Raw genomic sequence first — 27,264 nt, 5'->3', positions numbered from 1 at the left:
TCCATCTTTCACTCAGAATCACCTAAAATAGATTGGACGTTATCACATTGCCCTTTGTGGAAGCTTGCTGTGCACAAAATGGCTGCCACGTGTTCTGCAATGCAATTGTGACTACAATGCTGATGCAATGCTTGGCGACGTAATGCGAATAGGGTGGTGATTTGTCCGGTTTTATACTGGGTAATCTGGCTTTGAGCTTTTTGGTACCAGAATGTTTTATGTCCAGTAATTTGTGCTTTAGTATACTCCTGTCTGCAGTGGCCTCTGTGACTGGGACGTAGAAAACAGTTGTTCTTTATATTCCCCTGGCCTACTGCCATATCTCTCCTGCCTACAATTGGACCTCTTTTTTTCATCCAGAGCTGAGATGGGTCTCTGTGATGCCACCCACCCCCCCCAACTTTGCATCACATAGAACATAGAAAAACTACAGCACAAACAGGCCCTTCGGCCCACAAGTTGCATTGATGATATCAATACCTGCTAGGCTTACCTATAACCCTCAATTCTAAAGTTCCATGTACTCATCCAGAAGCCTCTTAAAAACCCTATCAAATTTGCCTCCACCACCGCTGACGGCAGCCGATTCCATCCACTCACCCCCCCATCCCCTGAGTGAAAAACTTACCCCTGATATCTCCTCTGTATCTACTCCCCAGCATCTTAAACCTGTGTCCTCTCGTAGCAACCATTCCAGCTCTTGGAAAAAGCCTCTGAGAATCCACCCGATCTATACCTCTCAACATCGTATACACTTCTATCAGGTCACCTCTCATCCTTCGTCTCTCTAAGGAGAAAAGACCAAGCTCCCTCAACCTATCCTCATAAAGCATGCCAACCAATCCAGGCAACGTCCTTGTAAATCTCCTCTGCACCCTTTCAATAGCTTCCACATCCTTCCTGTAATGAGGCGACCAGAACTGAGCACAGTACTCCGAGAGGTCTGACTAGGGTCTTGTAAAGCTGCAACATTATCTCCCGACTCCTAAACTCAAACTCAATCCCTTGATTGATGAAGGCCAGTACAGCATACGCCTTCTTAATCACATCCTCCTACCTGCGAGGCCAATTTAAGAATCCTATGGACCTGGACTCCAAGGTCCTTCTGATCCTTTACACTGCTAAGAGTCTTACCCTTGATATTATACTCCTTCATCCCATTTGACCTGCCAAAATGGACCACTACACATTGTTTCGGGTTGAAGTCCATCTACCACTTCTCCGCCCAGCCTCGCATCCTATCTATGTCATGGTGTAACTTCTGACATCCCTCCAAACTATCCACAACAATATAAACCTCCTTTTGCTCAGTTCTAAAAAAATCATTGGAGCGCTAAAGTGATTTTGCCAAAAAAAACTATTGTAATTAACAATATGCTTTTGTGCCTACCCAGTCTATGCTGGAAAACTACCAGTTGTTAGTTTTACTAAAGTCAGCGAGTCATCAAGCTAACTGCCTTAGTCAGAACTGTCCATCTAATTGAATATTCCTGATCTCGAGTTATCTTTCTGATTGTAATAACTCCTTGCCCTACAGGTTTGATTCCAACAGCAAGTGTACTAGTGAGATACTTCCAAACACAAAACAACCTTGTGACTGCAATTGCAGCCACTAAAATTCCCAGGCAGTAGTTTATCTGATCCCTTCCAATGCAATATACCACAAGTAGTAGTGGTAAATAACTTAGTTATTATAGCTACATTTGTTTTGATTCTGGCCACATATTGGGTGAATTGTTAACTGTGCAATTTAGTGATGTTGTTATGGCATTGGCCTGTCCATGCATAAGAACATAAGAACATAAGAAATAGGAGCAGGAGTAGGCCATCTGGCCCTTCGAGCCTGCCCCGCCATTCAATAAGATCATGGCTGATCTGTCGTGGCTCAGTTCCACTTTCCCGCCCTCTCCCCATAACCCTTAATCCCCTCTCTTATCAAAAACCCATCAACCCGCTTCTTAAAAATATTTAGCGAGGCAGCCTCCACCACTTCAACGGGCAGAGAATTCCAGAGATTCACATCTACCCAATAAGGTCAACAGCTAAACCAGGAAGATTGTTTCTGTTAACTTTTCTGGTAATTGTGATTGACTAAGATTATACAGGTACCCTGAAGTTGTGCTCAAACTTTTGAGTAATATATGCAAACCTTGCACATGTCAATCTTCCCATCCCTTCATCCACCAATAGTGGTGGGTGCTTCAGTCATCTTTGTTCATCTTTGCTGGAGCACTGTCCGTAAATGCCTTGACTTCTCTCTCGTTTTTCTCAAAACCAAGCGTTTGGTCACCACTCCTAATCTCTGATCAAGGTTCAGTATTCATTCACCTATCTGTTTCTATTTGTAAAGTCTCTGGGGAAGGTTTTTATATTAATGACACTATATAAATGTGAGTTATTAGTTGCAGGTGAGTGAAGGGTGTTACATTTCTGTTTTCATACAGTGTCTGAAATGAATGTCACTGTATATCTATATCTAACTCCATTTAGAATGAATATTGGTTGATGTATTTTGGTAAACCCAACTACGTTTGGATAGATGCCAGGTTCTCTAATAGTGCAATATGTGACCTTTTGCTTGAACTAGATTTTTAATATTAGAAGTCTTAAGAAGGAACTGTACAAAAAAGGCATCATGAAACTGCTGACAGACTTATTTGGTTGCACGTAATGTAGAGTTGTTGATGCAGTTCAGCTGTTGCTTTTGAACTTTAGCAGCTTAATTTTCATGTTTTGTACTTGGCTAATTCGGAAAAACTAATCATCATTTGTGAATTAAACATTACTGAGGTCAGAGTAACCTTGTGGCATGACTTCAGGTTCTGTCTTAAATCACCATGGCACCACAGGTCTGTGAAGTATTTCAGGAAGTGTGTTTCTATAAGGGTAGCATGTATCTGATTCTACAAGTGAACACAGGCTATAACTGCATTTTGAGTCTGCTACTTTTACCACTACTTTCTTTTTAGCTTCAAATACGCACAGTGCAATTGTGTCCTATGTACAGGAGCCACTTTGCTTTGTTAGATAATGACCCATATTACATCTCCAGCACTAATTTTTAATCTTTGAGCTCACGTTTATTTCATCTTAAATGTTTTGACAGCATAGACATTGTGGTTACCACTTGATAATTTTATATTTGTCTTTCATAATCAACTAAAAGTGTTTTAGTGAGGAGCCCATTTTGTTTTCAGTCAGTATTTGGTTGTTGTATTTGTAAAATACTTGTTCTTACCAGCAAAATATTGATCTTATTTTGCAAACTCTGACCCATCCTTCTTTGGGACTTTAGAAACTTATTGTTTTGTTGTGGTTTGGGGATACTGGATTCGGATTTGAGTCAACGTATAAGCTACCCAGATCTTTGGCTGCACTGCTGAAGTACAACTCTCTGTTTTGTGAATCTGTTGCTTAATTGATCTGCGTTTTGTGATTAAATTTGGAAAGCAGTTGTGCTTTAATGACTTATCCTCCACTGCACAGTTCAGTAACCATAATATTGTGTTCTTTGTGTTTGTCGTTTGTGTACACTGGAAAGAGAGAAAGGGAAAACAACATTCCACCAGTCTCCCTTTTTTTTCCCCCACTCCCTCAAGTTCACTTTCTATTTTTAAATACCAGAGCTTTTAGTTTTGTCCTAATGTGTGTTTATCTTCCAAAATGACACACTTAGTTTCCTTAAGATTGGTTAAATGTCAGTACTTGGCTTTTTGTCACCTGTCCATGTATCTCCTTCTGTAGCTTGGTATCACATTTTGCTTTATAATAGCTCTGTGAAGCACCTTGGAAAGTTCCCTTATATTGAAGATGCTGTATATAAGCTGTAGTAGTGATACTTGTCTATAATTATACACAATGCAGCCATTGGACTATATGACTTTATTTTGGCAAATTTATAAGTTTAATAACCAAAAACAGTGAAATAAAATCTGTCTATTGAGAGAAGAAATTAAATGCTAACAATTTCAGTGAGTATAACACACTGCGACTTCCTAACATGCCTTCAGAAGTCAAATTCTATCTGCTTCTGAAACAGGGCAGGATTTTCCGGCTGCACTTGGCCAAGACCAGAAAGTCCTGCCTGAGGTCACCAGACCTTTGCAGGGTCTGTGTCCCACCCTCTACAATTCCTGTGGCGAGCGTGTTAGGAAAATTCCGCTCGGGGCATCTGATGCCATACATATTGGAAATTGATTTTTCACTTGTCAAATTTCTGTATATGTTTTTGAAACAAAATCTACAGTTATTGAAAGTTGTAATATAGAAAATAAAGGCCTGCCTTTATATAGTGCCTTTCATGGCCACAAGATGCACAAAGTGCTTTACAGCTTATGATGTAGTTTGGAAGTGTAGTTGCGTTGTTGTTGTTGTTGTTGTTGTCTCAGAAACACAGCAGCCAATTTGCGCACAGCAATACCAGAAACAGCAGTGTGACAATGACCAGGTAACCCGTGTTTAGCATATAGATTGAAGAATACATTTTGGCTGGGGTACCTGAGGATTACCCTTGCTCCTCTTGCAAATGGAACTATGAGTTCTTGTGTGTCAAGCAGAAAAGGCGGGCAGCATCTGATTAATGTTTCAGCTGGACTGTCGCATTCAAGTGTTGGAGTGAGACTTGGAATTCCTTGTGACTGGCAAGAGTGCTCCCACCTGTGCTGCCTCTGATAGATGTAATACTGGCTTAGTTAATGAAACAGATCACTTAGTTTTTGTTTATGAAAAAGGATGGAGGATGTCAAAATGATAAACCTTGGAGAACATAAGAGGGCTGAAATATATTTAAAGTGCTCTAGTTGTTGCCCCTAGCCTCTTGCCATGGTTTCAGATTCTGTAGTTTTTTCCCCAATGATTTGGGATGAGCAACTTTTATTGTGTGAGATTTGGAAAGGAATAGGTTCAGCCAGCCAACTGCATGCCGAGTAGGACATCTGTAGACGGGTGATTTAAATTAGCGATGGACAGTTGTTTTGCGCAGATCACAAATGGTGGCCCATTCAGAAATCATCTGTCCACTCAGTATTCTCAACTCTGGTGATTTCAGTCTTTGAAAGCAGATTTTTTAATGAATCAATACTCGGGCTAAAAGCCCCCAGGTAGCAGAGTGCCTGTGAAAGGTGTAAAGTAACTGAAGGAGTCTAGAGTCGCAAGAAAGCTTGTAAGGGAGAAGTAACTGTTTTAACAGGGCAGACAGCAGACTGAATATCTTTTGTGTTAAAGGTTCTCCTAACTGGGATAATATGCACGGGTTTTTCATTTTAACAGCATTTCGCAAATAGATACTAAACTATTGCACCAAATGACTTTTCCCATTTTTTTTTGTTTTGCCTACCAAGAATAAAGAAATTAAGAATATGTATTTATCAAAAGCTCTTCCTGAATTTCAGGATGTCTCAAAATGCTTCATGGGCATTAAACGAACAAAAATAAAATTTCCTATAGTCCTTCACTGGAGTGTTATCAGAAACAAATTAATATTGAGCCAAAGAAGGTGACATTAAGATTAAGACAAAAAGCTGAGGTAGGTTTTAAAGACAGATCTTGAAGGAGAAGAAAGAGATGAAGAAGGGATTTGGCAAGAAAATTCCAAAATCTGGGGCCTCGCCACCTTGAAGCACAGCTACCAAGGGTGTGGTAAAGGAAATGTGAGATGGACAGAGTTTTTAAAGTTTGTTTATTCACATCACAAGTAAGCTTACATTAACACTGCAATGAGGTTACTGTGAAAATCGCCTGGTCACCACAGTCTGTTGCCTGCTCGGGCACACTGAGGGAGAATTTAGCACAACTAATGCACCTGTGCAGCACGTCTTTCAGACTGTGGGAGGAAACCGGAGCACCCGGAGGTAACCCATGCAGACTCCAGAAAGGCAGTGACTCGAGCTGGGAATCGAACCCGGTCCCTGGCACTGTGAGGCAGCAGTGTTAACCATTGTGCCATCATGCTGCCACAGACCAGGATTTGAATCATAGAAGTTTTTGGTGGAATATGGGATTGGAGGAGATCAGAGATTGAAACGGGCAATTTAATGGAGGCATATGCACACAAATATTTTATATTTGAGGATTTTAAAATTTGTGGTGCATCAGTGGATGATGGATGAATGAGACTTGGTGTGAGTTAGATGACAGGCAGCAGAATTTTAGATGAGCTCAGGTTCATGCAAGATATGAGCCTGACCTGTGAAGCATTGGAAGAGGACATTGTTGTGGCACTGAATGATCCCACAACTGAAATGAGACAAGTAGAAAATCTTTTTTAATGATATTGATTAATAGATAAGTATTGTCCATCATGCTGGGGAGAGTCCTGCTCTCAGAATAGTGCCATGGGAGGGGGCAACTAGATTCATGTCTCACCCGAAAGTTAGCACTTTTGATGCAGCACTCCCTCAGTACAGCACTTGTCGGTTTGGATAATAAGACTTCACCCACACCTGACTCCAAGCTGGAGACGTTGCCACTGAGCAAAGGCTGACTGCTTACAGGCAAAACAAAGTGCTGCTTCATGTAGTGTTGACTGTCTGCCTTCTGAAGAATAAAGTACAACATGAGACATTAAGACATGAAGCTCTGTCCAGACTAGAAGCATTTCATTGTTTTCCTGCTATTGCTGAAACCGAATCAAATTTTCCACAGGCGTTAACCAGAGAGTGCTCCTACATAGAAATCATAGAATCCCTACAGTGCAGAACAAGGCCATTCAGCCCATTGATCCTGCACCAGCAACAATCCCATCCAGTACCTATCCCTGTAATCCAACACATTTACCCTGCTAATCCCCTGATGTTAAGGGGCAATTCAGCATGGCCAATCAATCTACACCACATCTTTGAAATGTGGGATGAAACTGGAGCACCTGGAGGAAACCCATGCAGATATGGGGAGAACATGCAAACTCCATACAGACAGGCACCCAACGCTGTAATTCACCCTGGGTCCCAGGTGTTGGTTACAATGTTGGTTTCCACCTACCATTTTTTTGTAAATTAAATGTATTCAATAAACAGAGCTTTAAAACAGGCTGGTATTATGACTATTATTTTAAATTGAATTTAAAAAAGTAATTGCTTTGGAACAACTTTTGTTAACCTCTGGTTTGACCTGTAGAAGCAATACCCATATTTTGAGAAAATGCTGTGTTGATTGTCAAGGGCGAAATATTAGATATAGTAGAATGGAGCCATTCAGACTGTGAAACAAGGTATAGTCCTAATTTCTGTTTAATTCATTGCTTTCTGTGAGTATGGCAGTGCAATTGCATCATGTCGCCAAGCTAGGGAGAAGAAAACATGGCAAGAATTTGTGCCTGTCACTGTCCACTGATCCCTGATGGAAACTTATACACATCTAACTGTTGGAAGAGGGTGAGATTGGATTTTGTTGTGAATGTTCATGATGGACAGTTGCTGGCTGATGGATCCACATGCCCAGCATCTCAATATCCTGAGGGAGAAGTAAGAATTTGCTTGGTCTTGTATTAAAATGATCACATTTGTAATGTACATTTTGTTTGCACTAAAAGTTTAAAGTTGCATTAGCACAAACCAAATTCACGTTTGAACATGTCAAGTTCTCCACTTCCCATCAGATTCAGCATATCAGATATTGCAATTCTGACTAGGAAATACAAGTTTGAAGTAATCTAGATGGTGTTCTGTTGAATATTTTTGCAACTACATTAAATTAGTGACTGTTTTTCTCAAACTATTTTTAAGGAAATTTTCGCTCTTGTTGTTCATTTCATAATTCTGGTCAAGATTTTTGATCTTGTGACAATGGTGTTAATTAGCTTTTAGATTTTAATAGGACAACTATTAAAGTAGCTGCTGATTTAACCATGAGGAAAACCAACTACTTAAAGCTGGTTTTGCCTGTGTTGTAAGGTCTCTTACTAAGTGTTGTTAGATGAATGCAGCTTTACAACGTTCCGACAGGCATATGTTTAAACGCGCACTGGGTTTGGCTGCTTACTAACGGGATTAAACTTCCTGCTGTAAATGACACCTCGCTGGAGCTCTGGTTGTGGAACTTTGTTAGTGCTGTAATCAGTCTTGATCATATCCCAAACCATTTCAATTCACTGAGAAATTCTCGTCCTTTCAAGCAGACCAGTGTAACTTAGCTTTGGCCAAATTAAAGTCTTCAGTCGCTCTGTGCTCCATGGAAGCTGCATCCTCGTTCTTCTAGATCTGCGTATGCTTTCAGTGTCCATCTCTGCTTTTCCTTTCCACCCTCTTCAAATAAAATGCCAACTCCAAACAGAGCAGTTACACTATAACTAAAGTGGGGATCCACATTTTATATTGTTTTGATGTTGTTTGCTCTCAAGCAGTTCTTGTGCAGTGACCGTTCTACTTCTCCACTTCCATTCAGATAGCACCTTCAACAATTTTTTTTAGAAAAACCAAAATGGTTCAAGAACAAGGGGAAAAAACTGAATGTTGAAAGGATTGTTAGACAGTGAGATCAAGCTCAGTCACTTAATTGATGTTTAAAGGGAATCTTTTAGGAGAGAGAGGACGAACAGCTTATAGGGAGGGAATTTGAATGTGTAGCTGGAGGAAAATGAAGCTCATTCAATCTGAACCTGGGACAAGCAGCCTGTGCCTAGAGTCAGTGGAAGAGGGGACAAGAGAGCTGATGGAGGGGTAGAGTTGGGAAGTATCAATTTTAGTATGGAAGCTGACCTTGTACCAAGGGGTGAGGAAGAAGAGGGAGCAAGCATAGACTTTTCCTAGGGTGTGGGCACGGGCAGAGTGAGAGGAGCCTTTGGGAGAGATGCTTAATTACAGAAAACAGCACGGCCAATAGTCCCAATGGGCTATAATACGTGAATGGGATGGGGATGAGGGTTGGGTAAGTGGAGAAGTCAATGCAGTCTCCTTAGGAAGATGAGCTGCACGCTATAACAATAAGTACAGAACTATATAAACAGTCACTTTGTAGGACAGCACATGAATATTGCTGAATATAATGAATATTCATTATTTACCATGAATATTGCTGATTTGATTTATCATTGTCACGTGTATTAACATACAGTGAAAAGTATTGTTTCTTATGCACTATATAGACAAAGCGTATCATTCATAGAGAAGGAAACGAGAGAGTGCAGAATGTAGTGTTACAGTCCTAGCTAGACTGTAGAGAAAAATCAACTTAATGCAAGGTTAAGTCCATTCAAAAGTCTGATGGCAGCAGGAAAGAAGTTGTTGTTGAGTCAGTTGATACGTGACCTCAGACTTTTGTATCTTTTTCCTGAAGGAAGAAGGTGGAAGAGAGAATGTTTGGGGTCCGTGGGGTCCTTAATTATGCTGGTTGTTTTGCAGAAGCAGTGGGAAGTGTTGACAAAGTCAATGGATGGGAGGCTGATTTGCATGATGGATTGGGCTACATTCATGACCTCTTGTAGATACTTGTGGTCTTGAGCAGAGCTGGATGCATACCAAGCTGTGATACAACAGAAAGAATGCTTTCTATGGCGCATCTGTAAAAGTTGGTGAGATTCGTAGCCAAATTTCCTTAGTGCTCTGAGAAAGTAGAGGGTTGGTGACCTTTCTTAACTATAGTGCCAGCATGGGGGTGATCTGGACACCTAAAAACCTGAAGCCCTCAACCCTTTCTACTTCATCCCCATTGATGTAATCAGGGGCATGTTCTTTTTTATGCTTTCTGAAGTTGATGACAATCTCCCTTTTGTTGACATTGAGGGAGAGATTATTGTTGCCGCACCAGTTCACCAGATTCTCTAGCTCATTCCTGTACTTTGTCTCATCATTGTTTGAGATCTAACTCACCATGGTGATATCATCAGTAAACTTGAAAATCGAACTGGAGGGGAATTTGGCCGCACAGTCATAGGTATATGAGGAGTATAGTAGGGGGCTGAGAACACAAACTTTGGGCACTGGTGTTGAGGGTGATGGTGGAGGGGGGGTTGTTGCCTATCCTTACTGATTAATGTCTGTGAGTTAGGAAGTTCAGGATCCATTTGTGGCGGGAGGTGCCGAAGCCCACGCCACAGAATTTGGAGATGAGTTTTGTTGGAATAACACTATTGAAGGCTGAGTTATAGTCAACAAATAGGAGTCTGACATAGGTGTCCTTGTTATCTATATGACAGAGTCATATTGCTTAAGGGTTTCATCTTGTACTTACCTGGACAAATGCAAGAAGGCTACATTTAAAACAACCACAATTTATACACCACAGAACAACAAATTACTAATTGGTTGGCAAGTCGACTGTGGCCAAGACACTGCCATGGAGAAAACAATGGGCTGAACACCAGGCAGCAACTGCCTGGTGGCATCAAACTGCAAGTTCTACAATTGTTCATAATAGGCAGGGTACCAGAATGTGCTGGCAAAACCCAAAAGAGATGTGTTTCTGCGATTGAGCAGCACTTGCTGAACTATCCTGGCTGTGGTAATATCTGCATTAACAACCAGTTTAAGATAATTAGTGAAGCTCATAACAGGGCTCATTTACATTTACTCAGGGTGACAAGCATTCATATGCAAACCCGTGTTCACTGCAAACAAATGAAACTTGTTCAAGCCTTGCAACTTCTTTGGAATTATCGGGGAACTGAGCCTGTAGTTCTCCAGTTGCTTTCTCCACATGGCAATACCTCAGCCAATCAGGATGGACTTGTGTAAGGGAATTTTCCGGGGATTTCCCTCTGTATTGAGCTGAACTCGGCTAATACAAAGACGTGCAAAAGACTGTCTGTCTGTTGTTAAAAGATGTTCTTTACTGACCAGTACGCATTGGGAGAGACACAGCTGGGAGATTTCAACTTCTCTGACATTATCGTACATGTGTAAAACAAATATACTTTCACAGGTTTCCTTTTCCTGTCCAACCTGTCATCCAAACTAGATTATCCAATACTTTGGCCAATTTCCAATTATTTACTTTGGCCAATAGCATTCTAGCCTCGAGCGGGATTGGGAATTCATTGGTCAACCAGACGTAAGTGGTGTGTTCTCTCCTCCTCCCCACCCTCTGTGTGTCTCTCTCTTTTCCCACCACCTTCTCTCTCCTCTCTCTCTCTCTCTCTCCTCCTCCTCCTCCTCCTTCCCCCCCCCCCCCCCCCCCCCCAAAAGCAACCTTACCTATGCAAATCTGGTAGATTCAAGGACTGCCCTTGCCACCTGTAAACTCTGGGAATGGAGAAGAAGTCATTTCCCTCTTCCTGCTAGCTTTCCCTTAGCAGTAGAAGCTGAATGCTTCTATTCACTGCAGCTAGAAGCTAAATACCTCCATTCTTTTTAAAACCTTGATAGTTTGCAGCTGCATGGTCTCACACTGATAATAGAGAATATATTCTGTACCTTATTGTTTCTGAAGAATGTGGCCTGTCTGGTTCTGCTCGTTCCCCATTATGCTTGGGGCAGGCTGCATCTTGGCCAAGCGTACAAGACATTTGAAAATGTATTTTAAATCTATAATACTTACATAATCATTGGTAGAGAATGTTGAATATGTATCTATGCAGACAATACTTATGTATGATGTACATATTTTAGCCACTTTGATTCCTTATGGCATAAGAGGCACACTGTGATCTCTAGTCTATCTTGTTTTAGTAGTCTTCAAAATACCAGAGGTTTCTGTATCCCCTTTACAACTTGCCAAACAATCAATACCCTTTTCTCCTGCCAATAAATTGTGATCATTTGAAATGGGTCATTCATGTGTTTGTCCTGATGAGAGCGAGAAGAAAAGCTGCAGCAAGATGGGATTCTCTCAGCAATTTTCAAGAACTATGTAACTTGCTGTTCCAAGACTGCAGTTCAATGTACTGTTACGTAAAAGCAGACTTTCTTTCAATCTTCTCCCCTGGATACAGACGTGTGGTTTTTATATTGCTGCCTTGTACTGACCTTCACAAACAGTCTGGAAATTCTGGCTATTGCAAATGCGTAACCTGATGCACACCACAAAGTAGATTGTAGCTGATATTTGAAAGAGGCTACAGTCCCCTTAGTAAAATTTCCAGTTATATCTTTTTGATTCATCCAAAGTGGTGATTATTGTGTGCGTAGAGTTCCCAACATCAGTCAAACAGGAGTTGGAATCATTGCCATCTTATCCTACAGTTGAGTTTACATTGAAAGATAAGTCTGATTTTGCAAGGAGCAGTAGAGCTTCTCACTGAGTGCAAAGAAATTTGTGCAGAGAGATCTATATGGCAAGAACTTTTAACACTTCCTCTGTGCGGTTTAATGTGCATTTGCAGCCTTGAATTGCCCTAATATCATGCTATTCAAGTAGCCAATCACATTAAAGAATTCTTTCAGCCATCCAGGAGATGAAAACCAGATAACCACACCATCAAAGACCACCAAAAGTTTGCCATAGTCCCAGATGACCATAAGCTGCTCTTCCCTTTGAGGTGGAAGTGCTTAGGGTAAAGTTGCAATTTATAATACTCCTATGAACTGCTGAAGAGCATTTCATTACTTGAAAGACTTGTACAAATTCAAGTTGTTATTGGGCAACACTAAGTCCATAACTTTTTTAAAAAAGCATTTCTGTGTGCGAAATAGATTCGGGCACTACACGGGGTAAGTTAGAAGAGGCTGCCTATGGCAGGTCAGTGAATGACGGGCAGTAACTTCAGGATTTCTCTGTTAGTCTGCACTTGGACTAAAGCCTGAGATTGTGCTCGGTTTCACAGGCATAGTGAAGGCTAATGCTGACAGATCAAAAACATTAAATTCTAGATCAATGATCTAGACGTACCCTTTGTTTCCTTTATTTCCTTATCCTCGAAGATAACCTCTTGGTTGTGGTCCCTCAAGCCTGCATTATCAGGTTCCTTAACACTTTCTATACATTTCAGCTTTCCATCACTAGTCCATTACTTCATAGTCTTTACACGAAAGCTAAGTTCTGCAGGTGGTGGGAAAAAATAAAAACATAGTGCTGGAAATATTCAGCAGGTAAGCAGCTGTGGTGGGGGAACGGTTAACAGTTCAGGTTGAGGATCTTCCCCAGAACTTCGCACTCCTTGGGCTTGAAGAGCCCATGTCTGGGTGCAGTGTCCACAATTTCCCAGGTTAATGCTAGTGTTCTAAATCCATTTTTCAATATTAAACAGCAAGTGAGGACAGTTACGGCATAGAATGGAACTTAGTGGTACTTGTCTATCTGTGCCAATACCCCAAACTAGAATTAGTTACATGATGGCAGGTAATATTTTCATAAGGACGTCTGATACAGCTGTCATAGTGTACTTGGAAAATAATAACTTGGAAACCCATTTTATTTGTGTCCAACATGACAGTGTTCAACAAAATGCCCATTGTTTGTATGGGAAATCTCTTTTAGATGACCCGCATGTTTATGCAAGCATAATTATTATTCCTGTGTAGATAGGATAGATTGGGCAAATTAGATCAGACAAACCTTTGATTGTCAACTGAATAGCTGTTATGTTTGAAGATTATAGAAACTGTTGTCTCGTCACTTCTGCCTAATCAAGATTTCCACATTTATGCTTTAGTGCGAGGTGGTCCACTTTGGTAGGAAGAATGGTAGGAAGGACTATTACTTACGTGGCGAAAAACTGCAGCAGGCGACGGTGCAGAGGGACCTCGGGGTCCTTGTGCATGAGTCGCAAAAACCCAGCTTGCAGGTGCAGCAGGTGGTCAGGAAGGCGAATGGGATGCTGGCCTTCATAGCGAGGGGGATTGAATATAAAAGTAGGGAGGTCTTGCTGCAGCTGTATAGGGCATTGGTGAGGCCGCAGCTGGAGTACTGTGTGCAGTTTTGGGCGCCGCACCTGCGCAAGGATATTTTGGCCCTGGAGGGAGTGCAGAGGAGGTTTACTAGGCTGATACCGGAGTTGAGGGGATTGAGCTATGAGGAGAGGCTGAATAAACTAGGCTTGTACTCGTTAGAGTTTAGAAGAATGAGGGGAGATCTCATTGAGACGTATAAGATGATGAATGGGATGGATAGGATAGAGGTGGAGAGACTCTTCCCGCTCAAAAAAGACAGTAGGACTAGGGGGCACAGCCTCAAGATAAAGGGGAGGCGGTTTAGAACGGAGTTGAGGAGGAACTTCTTCACTCAAAGGGTGGTGAATCTCTGGAATTCTCTGCCCGTTGAAGTGGTGGAGGCTGCCTCGCTAAATATTTTTAAGAAGCGGGTTGATGGGTTCTTGATAAGAGAGGGGATTAAGGGTTATGGGGAGAGGGCGGGAAAGTGGAACTGAGCCACGACAGATCAGCCATGATCTTATTGAATGGCGGGGCAGGCTCGAAGGGCTAGATGGCCTACTCCTGCTCCTATTTCTTATGTTCTTATGTTCTTATGAAAGGCAGAAGGCACAAGAGAAAAGTTCAATTCCATGCCAGTGATTACAAAGCTGTATTCGGGCAATGTACATGTCCAAACAAAAAAATGTAAATAATTTCTTCTTTATTTTTGTATTTTTGATTTTCTTCACACCTGTCAGGAGCCATGGCTAATGCTGTATTGTGGTGGAGTTTGCAAAGCAATGTTAAGGCATTCAGGATACCACTCTAAAATTGCATGGTGTTATTTTATTTGCAGATTCTCAGCATAGCATTATTCCAGTCATGGATTTGCATCTTTAATAACTGGGTTGGGTAACCCAAAGATACAGTGAACTTTAAAGCTGATTGCCTAGGTTTGTTTATTCTCTGCAGTAATTTTAAGTCTTTTGATTTATCATAAACTGCCAAAAGATGTGGTTCAGTTTGGGCTACAGTAAAATCTCTTCCATATTGTTAATACAAAATCTTTTTTGAATTATGCTTTGAGACTGACATGACAAAATGCACCAATCACAAGATAGTTGCTTTTATTTGTAGTTTGAATTTTGAGATGTTAATTGCCTGCAGTAGCAATAGTTGTAAATGTATCTGGAGTAGAATTGTAGTCATTTCTTTGTGGGTTTGCAATTGTCATTACAATAAACATAAGAGTTTAAATGCTAAAAATCTTCAGTTGCCACTAAATCTGGCACCATAATATTTGTCTCCATGTAGTGACTTAAACCTTCCTCATAATTACATTGCAGGTAAGAAGGTAACTATGGTATATTTGGTGTGTGGTATACTTTGATCCTTGAGTTCTGTCTAAATAATTTGAACTGGAAATTGCATTTTTGTTAAGAATTATTAAATTGTGAAATGAAAAGTAGCATGAACTTTAAGTTTGGACAGGCCTAACAGTGAGCGAGAAAAAAAAATTGGACTTATTTATGGGTGACACTTGATGATGCACTTCATTAAGTTGGAGAAGGCAAGGTTGGAAGTATGGAGGGTTTTATTGGAAAGATCACGCAGGATAAACTGCAGCTTGTTGGAAGGCGACATTACCAAAAAGCTCCTTTCCAGCTGAGAGCATGAATAGCCTATATATAAACACGAACCCACAAAGGACAAAACATTGATTCATGAAGTAGTCAACTTTTTCAGACTAAGTACGTAACTAAAAAAAGAGTCCTGCAAGTAGGCCCACAACCCAGGCCACTGTATCGGAGTGATTGAATCCTATTTGATTGCATTAGATTACTGGTTTTGAGATCACACTCCAGTGTGCAGTTTGTATTTTTGTGGAAACTGAAACCCCCAATAGCCTATGAAGAAAATTAATGGGAGCGTAGTAGGGCAACTGTGCTATGAATTAAGTGGCAACTAAAACTAACGTTCCAACATTTTATTGTAAAAAAAACTCTAGTATTCAAAGTGGAATCTTTGCAGTGATGAATTTAAACAATTTTGAAAGGGAAAGATACTTCTGGTACATAATGGTGTACATGCACACAGACATATTTACATTTTTGACCATTTTGTTACATTTTCACTTTTTACAAAATGATTTTCCATGATTCATCATTTGGTAGTACGGAACTTGAATATTGTTTTAAAAAGAGACATGGTGTCAAAGTGTTTTGGGTGAAATGTTATGCCTGTTCATGCGGGGTTTTCCCATCCCGGTGCAGTGAATGAAGGTTTGGCTGGGCCCCAAATTCTCCAACTTCGCTGTGGCAGGAGCATGGCGTGGTCGGCTGGTAAGATTGCACCTTTTGCCTTCCACTCATCAGGACAGCTACATAAGATAGACCAAATAGTAAAACAACCGGTTATGTGGCACAAGATGAGAGTGCCGATTGGTTGGCAAGTGGGCTGTGGTGGAGGAAATGCCATGGAGAATGCAAGCAGGAAGCAATTTAACTGTTAATTACAAGCTTGTGTTTCAAATTCAATCTCAGCACTTCTACTCTGGTCAAGGCATTGCCCATGGGGAATAAACCAGGGAGTGGCTGTCCCCTTAGTTGGAATGTGTGTAATATGTGGACATGCCCCTTTTGTCTGCAAAAGGCAAGGCCCTGTGTGTGAATATATTTGACTCCTAGCATGCTACCATGCATTAGTGAGCCACTCTGTGAACATACCTGATCTTAAATTTGGTTGTCAGTGTGATTAGCACAAGCTGGATTGTTTAACAGGTGTTACCCTATCATGAAATCACATCGAATGTTAGACACGAATTATTTGGGTTTTGTAAGCATGGGCTACAGTCAGCACTGTGCCTGTTGCCGGTATGACAAACACCAAAGGAATGTGCTATTTGGTATGATTTTAAATATTTTTCTCCATTGACCTTTCCCAGTCTTTTTCTTACATGCCTGTTCCTGCCTTCATTACCCACCTAAAGCCAAGTGTGAGGAAACATCCAAGAGGAAATTAATCAGCCCTGAAGTGAGATGATGCCTCATAATTACCTGTTCTGTGACCTGGGGAAAACAAAAATTGCTGCTAGTGGACTTGCATCTTGTGTTGCTCAATTGACTTGCCTTCCCTCTCCTTTTTTTCCCCCTACTCCCCCGTGTGATTTATAATCAGAATTTTGAAATGAAAAAACCCAAGATGAGCTAAAATGCCCTTTACATTTCTAGTTTTGCAGGCCCAAGCTATCATTGCAGTGTTAAAACGATCATACTAGGACTACGAGATATTGAGAAATCGCATCTCTTCAAATTACATTATGAATCTTTAAGGAATCTATAGGAGACACATGGTCTTAGTTTCGTTGATATCTCACAGCGGATGAATTTCTGATTGTTTGCTGTTACTATGTTAAACAGTGGTGTTAATCATGAAAGCAAGCACAGTGACTTAAGTGCAATAATAGCCCAGATATTTCTTTATCTAAAATATAAAATTATGTTTCCTTTGCATTATTTATTCTGCATCTAAGTAACGGAGTTGAGGTTATTCTTAGCATTATCTTGTAAATGAATGCACACCCAAATGATGCGCTTAAAAGTAAAGAAAAAATGGAACAGATATTTGGTTGATTTTTATTTTAAGATGATGTCTTTCGCATCTATCAAGAAACCAGTTCTGATTTTCCTTTTACTGACGATGTCCAAGTTGTAGATCATTTTGAAACGGTAACAAAAAAATGACATGCTTCCATTATGAGCCCCAGAACTGAGGAGGGCTTCAGTTGTGAGCCTGAAAGCAAATATACCCAATTTCCACGTACGGTTCAAGTCAAACTAACACAAGCTCAAACTAGACTTTGCAATCACACATGATGGCCACCATTTCTATTTGCTGTCTTTCTGCATGTTTCTGTGCTTGCGATGGGTAAATCTCCCTAGTCAATGAGCACCTTTGTATAATAGGTTTGGCTTTCAGTTAACCTTTGCATATACTCAACTTCCAGACAACCTGATGAAGGCTGGCATTGACTTCAGGAAGTCACATTTCCAGGACCAAATGTAAATGGGCAACACATCAGAAATACTGGAGCAAATGTTTGCTGTAGAATTTTCCAGGCAAAAAAAAGAATTTGCGCATTATATGGAAGGAAAAGTGGAGTGTTTGCCGAATATTAACCAGGTTTTGAGTTTTTAAAAAATTGCCTCTTGGCTGAGACAGTGGGCAGGATTCTTGGGTCTCATCCATGCCCACTCTGCCACAATTGAAAATGAAAAATTTGGTGTTCCAGCCAAAACTCCATTCACCGCAGCAGCACCAGATGATCTTAGCCATGAATTCGGTTGGAGGTTTTCAGTGATTGCCTATTTAGTTGGACACATACCCTTTGACAATACTTGAATAGGAGCAGATATTATGATACTGGTCAACATTCTTCATTTCTCACATCAAAAGTGATATGCAAATCATGGTGGGCTACCACAGATAGTGAAAGCAAATCATGTCTGATAAATTTGATTGAATTCTTTGTTGAGGTAACAGTATGTAGATGATGTACAGATGGACCTTTGGGAAGTCATCCAGCTGAGTGCCATAAAGAAAGCTTATTCAAAAGATGGAGGCTCTTGGAATAAAGGGGACAGTGACGGCATTGATGAGGCATCAGTTCAAGGGTGCCTTCAGATGGCGATGGTGTGAAGTGTAATCTTACCCATAGATTATTCTTGGATCAAATGCTGTATTCATGTGCATACATACATAAAGTAGCAGAACAATTGTTCTTTATTTTTAAAAAAAGTATGGAATACTTTTGTTATAAATAGAAAAAAGTAGCATAACAAAACAGGGAGATGATGGCAGGGCTTAATAAATCACATTTTAGGCCTCAGCTGGGAAATAGTGGACACTTCTAGGCATGGCACTTCAAGAAAGATGTGATATTACCAGGAATGCAAGTTATGAGGAGACATTGGAATAGTTAGGACTGTTTTCCTTGGAACCGAGAAGGTTAAGAGGTGAAACAAGCAGCCCATAATGTGATGAGAAGTTTGGATAAAGTGGATGGAATCTAAAGTAGATTGAAAAGTGATTCACTCTGCTGGTAGGCCAATACAGTAAGAAGTCTCACAACAGCAGGTTCAACAACAAGTTTATTTGGTAGCAAAAACCACTAGCTTTCGGAGCACTGGCTGGCCCTTCATCAGGTGAGTGGGACACCCCCCCCCCCCCCCCCCCCCCCCCCACCACCACCACCTGTGTTAGAGAACCCTCAGAACTCCCACTCATCAGACAAAGGAGCAGCCAGCACTCCAAAAATTTGTGGCTTTTGCTACCAAATAAACCTGTTGGACTTTAACCTGATGTGCCGGAAGATTGGAAAACGGCTAATGTTACGCCGTTGTTTAAGAAGGGTGCCAGGCAAAAGGCGGGGAATTAAAGGCCGGTTAGTTTAACGTCTGTGGTAGGTAAAATGTTAGAATCCGTCATTAAGGAGGAAATTGCGAGGCATCTTGAAGGGAATTGCTTGATAGGGCAGACGCAACACGGTTTCATTAAAGGGAAGTCATGTCTGACGAATTTATTGGAGTTCTGAGGATGTGTCTAGGGCAGTGGATAGAGGAGAGCCGGTGGATGTGGTCTTTCTGGATTTTCAGAAGGCGTTTGACAAGGTACCTCACAAGAGGTTATTGCAGAAGGTCAGGGGACATGGAGTTGGGGGTAGGGTGTTAGCGTGGATAGAGGATTGGTTGTCAAATAGGAGGCAGAGATTGGGGGTCAATGGGTGCTATTCGGATTGGCGGTTGGTGACTAGTGGGGTGCCCCAGGGGTCGGTGCTGGGGCCTCAGCTATTTACCATTTATATAGATGATCTGGAGGAGGGAACCGAGTGTAGGGTATCGAAGTTTGCTGATGACACCAAGATTGGGGGAAAGGCAAATTGTGCGGAGGGTGTGGAGAGTCTGCAGAAGGATCTAGATAGGCTGGGTGAATGGGCCAGGAAATGGCAAATGGAATTTAATGTTGGCAAGTGTGAGGTGGTCCACTTTGGTAGGAAGAATGGTAGGAAGGACTATTACGTGGCGAAAAACTGCAGCAGGCGACGGTGCAGAGGGACCTCGGGGTCCTTGTGCATGAGTCGCAAAAACCCAGCTTGCAGGTGCAGCAGGTGGTCAGGAAGGCGAATGGGATGCTGGCCTTCATCGCGAGGGGGATTGAATATAAAAGTAGGGAGGTCTTGCTGCAGCTGTATAGGGCATTGGTGAGGCCGCAGCTGGAGTACTATGTGCAGTTTTGGGCGCCGCACCTGCGCAAGGATATTTTGGCCTTGGAGGGAGTGCAGAGGAGGTTTACTAGGCTGATACCGGAGTTGAGGGGGTTGAGCTATGAGGAGAGGCTGAATAAACTAGGCTTGTACTCGTTAGAGTTTAGAAGAATGAGGGGAGATCTCATTGAGATGTATAAGATGATGAATGGGATGGATAGGATAGAGGTGGAGAGACTCTTCCCGCTCAAAAAAGACAGTAGGACTAGGGGGCACAGCCTCAAGATAAAGGGGAGGCGGTTTAGAACGGAGTTGAGGAGGAACTTCTTCACTCAAAGGTTGGTGAATCTCTGGAATTCTCTGCCCGTTGAAGTGGTGGAGGCTACCTCGCTAAATATTTTTAAGAAGCGGGTTGATGGGTTTTTGATAAGAGAGGGGATTAAGGGTTATGGGGAGAGGGCGGGAAAGTGGAACTGAGCCACGACAGGTCAGCCATGATCTTATTGAATGGCGGGGCAGGCTCGAAGGGCTAGATGGCCTACTCCTGCTCCTATTTCTTATGTTCTTATGTTGTGAGACTTCTTACTGTGTTTACCCCAGTCCAACACTGGCATCTCCACATCGTGGTAGGCCAGTAACCAGAGGTCACAGATTTGAAATTATTGGCAAAGGATGCAGAGGGGAAATGAGGCACCTTTGCACTGCGTTGTCAAGTCTGGAAGACTCCACCTGAAAATGTGGTGAATGCTGATTAGATAAATCATTTTAAAAGGGAGTTGGACTGATGTTAAGGATCAGAAACTTTGTGTTACAGATGAAGCTCAACTGCTTTTCCAAAGGCAAAACACAGACAGGATGGACCAAATTGTCCCCTCTACATCAAGCTTGTCAGATTCTGTGAAGTCTGGGTTGAGCAAATTAGCTGCTGCTTTCGCCCATTTAAAAGTATTGGCTGTGAGGCACTTTAAGAATGAGAACGACACTAGATAAATTCAACTTCTACATATTTCACCAAACACATTAGGCCCTGTTCTACCAATTTCATTCTAAGTGCTGAGCGGACTTGAAACTGGGAGTCTTTCAGATCTGACTTTTAAACCCGTTCTCAGGTGCGCACTAACCGCCCTGCCCCGGCCAATATGCGCACTCCCTGAAAAATAGCAGCGCTGCTTAATTGTGCTGCAAAAATCTGTGGGTGGGGCTTAACACACCCAAAATCCTGCAATGCGCATGTGCAAAAAAAGATAGAAAAATGCTTCCCTGCCACATCCCTCCTGGGTTGGATAATGCCTCCCCCAGCTCCCACAGACATTGCCTCACCGCACAACAGTACTGACCCCCTTATCCCCCGCCCCCCCCCGCCTGACAACTAGACCTCTCACAGGCTCTTGCCACCCCTAAACCCCCACTGGTTTGTGTTAGAGAGCCCTTGGATGCACAGAACTTAGCTCCTCAGAAGCTGGAGCACCTGACACAGACCTTTGTGGACCATGTCTGTTTCGCGCGGAATCTGGACAGGCAAACACGGTGGTAAAAGGGAAGTGCCAATAAGTTTGGGCGTGTAACCTACTAAGTCAATTTAAATACGTGCTGATACATTTAAATTGGCGTTCTGCTCATTTTGGGTGCGGTCCCGACGGTGGCCATTTTCAGGCCTTAGCAAAGGGAGAATCAACATGGTGGTGGACACGGATCATGCTACTTACTTCACACCCGACTTTACCAAGTTTATCATGATGGTAAAATCAGGCCCATTAACTCTGTTTCTCCGGCCACAGATGCTGCCAGGCCGGTTGGGTATTTCCAACACTTTGTTTTTATTTCAGATTTCCAGCATGTACAATATTTTATTGTAATGCAAGTTCTATATCCTCTTTTTAAAAGAATTAGAGCAGTACTTCTGTCGTGAGACTAGGTTGGCCAGTCAGTGTCTGCATTAGATACAATGACGAATACAGATCTGTGGCTTATCACGTTTAACCATTTTGTGTATTGCTTGACAATGGATGACAAGGCACTCTTATGCAGGGTACCCAGTTGTAGCTGCTTCTCCTATCACATGAAAATTACCATCTTCGTAGAGCAGCCATGTTGCTTACCTACATCCAGTTGAATGTTTTTTCTGTTTATTCCAGTTTGTTAGTGATGCAATATTAATGTTCAATATTGTACCACGAGCCCACTAACACCCGCGATTTGGTGCTATTTTGAGTAAAATATATCTTTGCTCAGATAATATTGTAAGGGTGTTGACAATGAATCACCCTAATTGTCATGTCAGTGAGGAATTGCTAATGTGTGTTTAGGAGAGTTGCAGCTGTCTTGGTTGCGTACAGATTGACGAGTGAATTGGTTGTTTGATGTTGAAGATATAAGGCTGTGCTCAACACATTGTAATAAACGACTTTCCGTTGTAATAATCGACTTCCTACTGCTTTTGTTTTCTTTTCCCCTGTGTGGTGTGAAGACTGGTCAGCTGCAGTTCCCAATGGGACATGAGTTCCTGTTCTGTTGACTGCAGACTAGGTGCTCCTCACCAAACTCAGGGAGGAAATAGTCAGAGAGGATCAGTACCACCTAGTGGGCATCTGCAGAACAACATTGGTACAAGTGACACACTTCTCCATGGAGCAGACCTTCAGTGGGTCTTTTGCAGGCAATGATATTTGGGTTCAGGGCCAGTTAATTCAGTGTGGAGGAAAGATTAAAATTTTGATTGGTGAGACTGATGAGTGTTTTGCTATTGTAAACTGAAAAAGCGAGGTAAGGGGTTGGGAGGCAAGGAACAAGTGGGCATTGTTATGAAGCCTGAAGTTGAATTATCTGCCAACTCTGGATGTAAAAGATCCTAATGCACAAATTCAAAGAAGGGCAGGGCACTTATCCCTGGTGTCCTGACCAATATACCTCAAATGTACATAACAAAAGCATTCTCACGTTGCTATTTGTGAGAGTTTGTTATATGCAGTTTGGATGCCTTTTTGCCTACTTGGCTGCATTTCAAAATGTATTTAATTAGCAATAAAGCACTTTGAGATGCCCAGTGGTTGTGAAGAGTGCTATCTAAATATCTTTTTGTTCTTAGTTGCTGCCACACCTCCATGCATTTATTTTTACAATGTAAATAACATCTGTTATTTTGAATGGTAAAATTAAGTTTGATTTGTTTACTGCAGTATTTTATGCAGATTAACCTTGACTCCTTTTTTATTACAATTTAACCTTAAATGACTGGCAAATTACCTTGAATTAATCCTTAACAAGTTACAGGTAAATACTTTGTTTTGTTCATCTTTCATCTTCTTTTGAAGATTATGATTCATTCTCTGATATGGCACCTTACTTAAAAAAGCCATTGCTCAAGTGTGAACCAAGAGGGTGATTCAGTCAGGTTCACGGAGCCCAAAGTTGTCTTCTCATCCCATGTAGAAATGTGTTTTCCATGGCCTTTTTGGCTAAGATCAAGTGTAGTATTGACATCCTGTGCTTGGTTGAAGTCATGAGGTTACATTTCAGCTTCATTTGAAACAATTTTTAAAAGCAGCATCTCAGCCTTTTGGTTAAGATGCAAATGAGATCAAGCCTTGAAGGAGGAGCTATACCTACTCCAATCAGCTTGGATCATGTAGATCAAGCTCAAGACAGGAGGTGAGAGCCCTGTCTTGTCAGCTTGGATCGGGAATGTCTCAACTTGTTGACACTCTGAATTGGATTTGATTTGATTGAATTGGAATAAAAACAAAGTGTTCTCTGTAGTCATGGTGCTGCAAGCAGGAATTGGGGCAGGGGCTTCAGTCACTTCATTCCCCTTCTCTCTGAATTTCTGTAGGATGGGGGAGGCGCACTGTTGCCTCACAGCACCAGGGACCCAAATTCAATTCTGACCTTGGTAACCGTCTGTGTGGAGTTTGTACGTTCTCCTGGTTGGGATTCCTCCTGGTGCTCCAGTTTCCTCCCACAGTCCAAAGATGTGTAGGTTAGGTGGATTAGCTATGGTAAATGTGCAAGGTTTCATAAGGCCTGAGTAAGATGCGCTGTTAGAGAGCTGGTGCAGACCCAATGGGCCAAATGGCCTCCTTAGGCACTGTAGGGATTCCATGATGTAAATACTGTGGCTCCCAGAACAGGTCAAAGGCCAGGAATCCTGAGGTGAGTATCTTCCCTCCTGATTCCCCAAAGCCTGTCCGTCACCTGCAAGGCACAAGTCAGGAGTGTAGTGGCATACTCTCCATTTGCCTAGATGAGTGCAACTCCATCAACAATCAAGAAGCTCGACGCCATCCAAAAAAAAGCAGTCACCTTGATTGCTACCCCTTCCACAAACATTCAATCCCTCCACCATCAACAAACAATGGCAACTGTGTGTATACCATCTACCAGATACAATACCGGAACTCATCAACATTAGGCAGTAGCTTCCAAATTCATGACCACTACCATCTAGAAGAATAAGAGCAGCAGATGATTGGGAACACCACAACCTCAAGGTTTACCTCCAAATCACTCACTGCCCTAACTTAGAAATATGTTGTCATTCCTTCACTGTCGCTAGATCAAATTCCTGGAATTACCTGCCTAACAGCACTGTGGCTGTACCTATACCTTGGGGACTGCAGAGGTTCAAAAAGGCAGTTCGCCATTGCCTCCTCAGGCAGCAAGGGATGGACAATAAATGCTGGTCTAGTCAGCGATGTCCACATCCCATAAATGAATAAAAAAGACACCATTTGGACTTTAGCTAAAATGTTGTGTAGAGTTCTGGGCATCACACTTTAGGAAGGATGTGAATGCAATTTGAAAGAATGCAGAACAAGTTTACAGAAATGATTCCAGCGATGAGAAACTTCAGTTGTGGAGATAGATCAATGAAGGTGGAACTGTTCACCTTAGACAAGAGAGGATTTGACTTCACAGAATAGAAAGGAAGAAATGTTCCCATATGTAAAATGATGCAGAACAGAGGACACGGATTTAAAGTGGTTTGGAAAAGAAGGAAATGTGATATGAGAAGTTTATAGCAAGTGGTTCAGGTCTGGAATGCACTGCCTGGCAGTGTGGTGGAGGTAGAATCTACTGAGGCACTCGAGGAGCATTAGATGATGATCATGGGCAAAGGTACGGGGGAAAAAGCAGGAGAATGGTACTGATGTGGTGATGCTTATTTGCAGAGGTAGAGCAGACAAAGTGGGATCCTTCTCCATTACATCTGTGAAAAGAGATAGCAAGAAGATGAATAGGGAAAAGAGATGAATGGAAATAGAATTCAAGAGAAACACAAAAGCCTTCCAAGGTAGCATACGTGGAAGAGAAGTGACTGGATTTCTTCAAAAATAGTTGTCGCTTACTGAGCTGTCTCTAACATTACCAGTGTATGGTTGAAGTATTTGGCTGTTCTGGGCCCTAATTGGTGATTCTGACATGGTAAGTTCCCAATGTTTATCTACAAAAATAGTTTTGGTTAAAGAAATGAAAGCACCTTTTGTTAGCCTTATGGCTAATCAGAAAACAATTGCAAACATTGGAATTGGGTATTCCAATGTAGGATTAGGTATTTCCCTACATGTAAGCGATTACACTCTTGCCTTTTCTTCAGAAGGTCCACAGTTCAAGTCCCACTCCAGCAACTGGATCCCAATTTAGGCTGTCACTCAGTCTGCATTCAGCTGAAGGGGAGTGCTGCACCATCGGAGTGTTGTCTTGTGAATGAGGGGTTAAGCCGAGTTCCTTTCTGTCCTCCTGGGCGCAGGACACCCAAGGTCATGTTTGAAGAGCAAGGGAGTTCTCCTGTTGTTGAGGCTGAGTTATCCCTCGGCCACCATCATTGAAGCAATTTTAACTATTTTTTTGTGACCATGAGGCACACCAATTGACTTCTGTTTCCCAACGTTGCAACTGTGACTGGACGCAATGTCTGTCTTTGGCAGCCAACTACTAATAGAAATTGTGTTTGTGAAATAGGTTATATAAACGCAAACACATTTTCCCCCAAGCAGTAAGAATCCAATTGCCTTGTATCAAAACTAAAAATAAAGGCAAGCATTTAGTGATGTTTGAAACCTTGAGTTGCAAATAAATGTGTTCTATGCTAGTAGCGCATGATTTAATATGCAGTGCTTCTTTGGAGCAGAGTATGAAACCTGATTAAACTACAGCATACAGTACAGCATAAACTATTAAACAGCCAGTGTTTTTTAAACAAAAGTTTGTGTATTGAAAAATGGAGCTGCAACGGCTGCAAAACACATTCCTGTATTTCTTCACTCTGTACTTTGAATCCTGTTGATCATAGGGTGTGTCTTGTTAAATGAAAAGCTTTTCTGAGGTTTCCAGGGGTGGGTTCCTTCTGTACTGGAAGCGTGGATCTGAGCCATGGAACCTCCCATCCTGCCAATAGCAACCCAGTAATTTGTAAAAGGTTAGTACATTCAGTTTGAATTGACAGCTACCCTCAAACTAAAGCATGCAGCCAAGTATGCATTTGTTAAATTTTGCTTTCAAATTAAACACTAAGCCTTAAAGTTTCTGCAAGGGCATTAATAATTATGAGCAATGGATTTTTAGATACATGAGTGCTGAGTAACATTGAACAGGGACAGGACATTTCCCCTCTCGAGCATGTTGTTTTTTTCAATTAGATCATGGCTGATCAGTATCTTGATTGCACAAAATCACTGACAAGTATGATAGTTGTATGGGTTTTGTCAACCAGTGTCAAGAATCTTCCCTCTCTCTCTGTCTCTCTCCAGTAAATCCTGAATTGCAACAACTGGTTATTCAGCTTATGGCACTAGCTAGCTGTAAGCCTCCATCTTGCCACCATCATTCTCTTGAATGTGTATACATCTTGTTTTTCATTATTGAGAAATGGTCTTCAAAATATTCTTGCAGTTGTACATTCTGAATACTAAATTCTTAATCGTGGTTCATTTGCGCAATTCTCATTGTGGACTGGGAATATTTTTAAGGAAGAAATCCAATCAAAAGTAGTTTAAACTTCTTTCCTATGCAGTTGTTGAGTCCTAATTAAACTGAATTTTTGTCAAAGATAAATGTTTTCTGTGTTGTCTGGGAACGTGTGAACATCCATCGATTATCCATTTGCATGTGCAATTTAATAATAATGTAAATGGGACTTCGTTTTAAACTCGTTTCACTTGTAATGTTTGGGAGTCACTGCAACAGCAAAAAGGTGACAGCTGAGAAATGGCAGCAGTCTTTGAGGTGGTTGTTCAAATGTTTTCTAATTCCTACCGTTATTGTAGTTAGGCATTATTTCCAGCT

At 41.6% G+C, this 27,264-nt stretch overlaps 1 protein-coding gene across 5 annotated transcripts in view; it reads left to right on the top strand.

Moving 5' to 3' along the window:
* Nucleotides 1–27,264, top strand: part of kank1a (KN motif and ankyrin repeat domains 1a) — a 252,018-nt gene that overhangs the window by 151,385 nt on the left and 73,369 nt on the right. The window lies entirely within an intron of this gene.

The sequence above is a fragment of the Carcharhinus amblyrhynchos genome, chromosome 5 (assembly GCF_965287045.1).
Source record: "Carcharhinus amblyrhynchos chromosome 5, sCarAmb.v2.hapA, whole genome shotgun sequence".
In the NCBI taxonomy this organism is placed as follows: Eukaryota; Metazoa; Chordata; class Chondrichthyes; order Carcharhiniformes; family Carcharhinidae; genus Carcharhinus; species Carcharhinus amblyrhynchos.
This window is presented reverse-complemented; position numbering and strand designations above follow the sequence as displayed.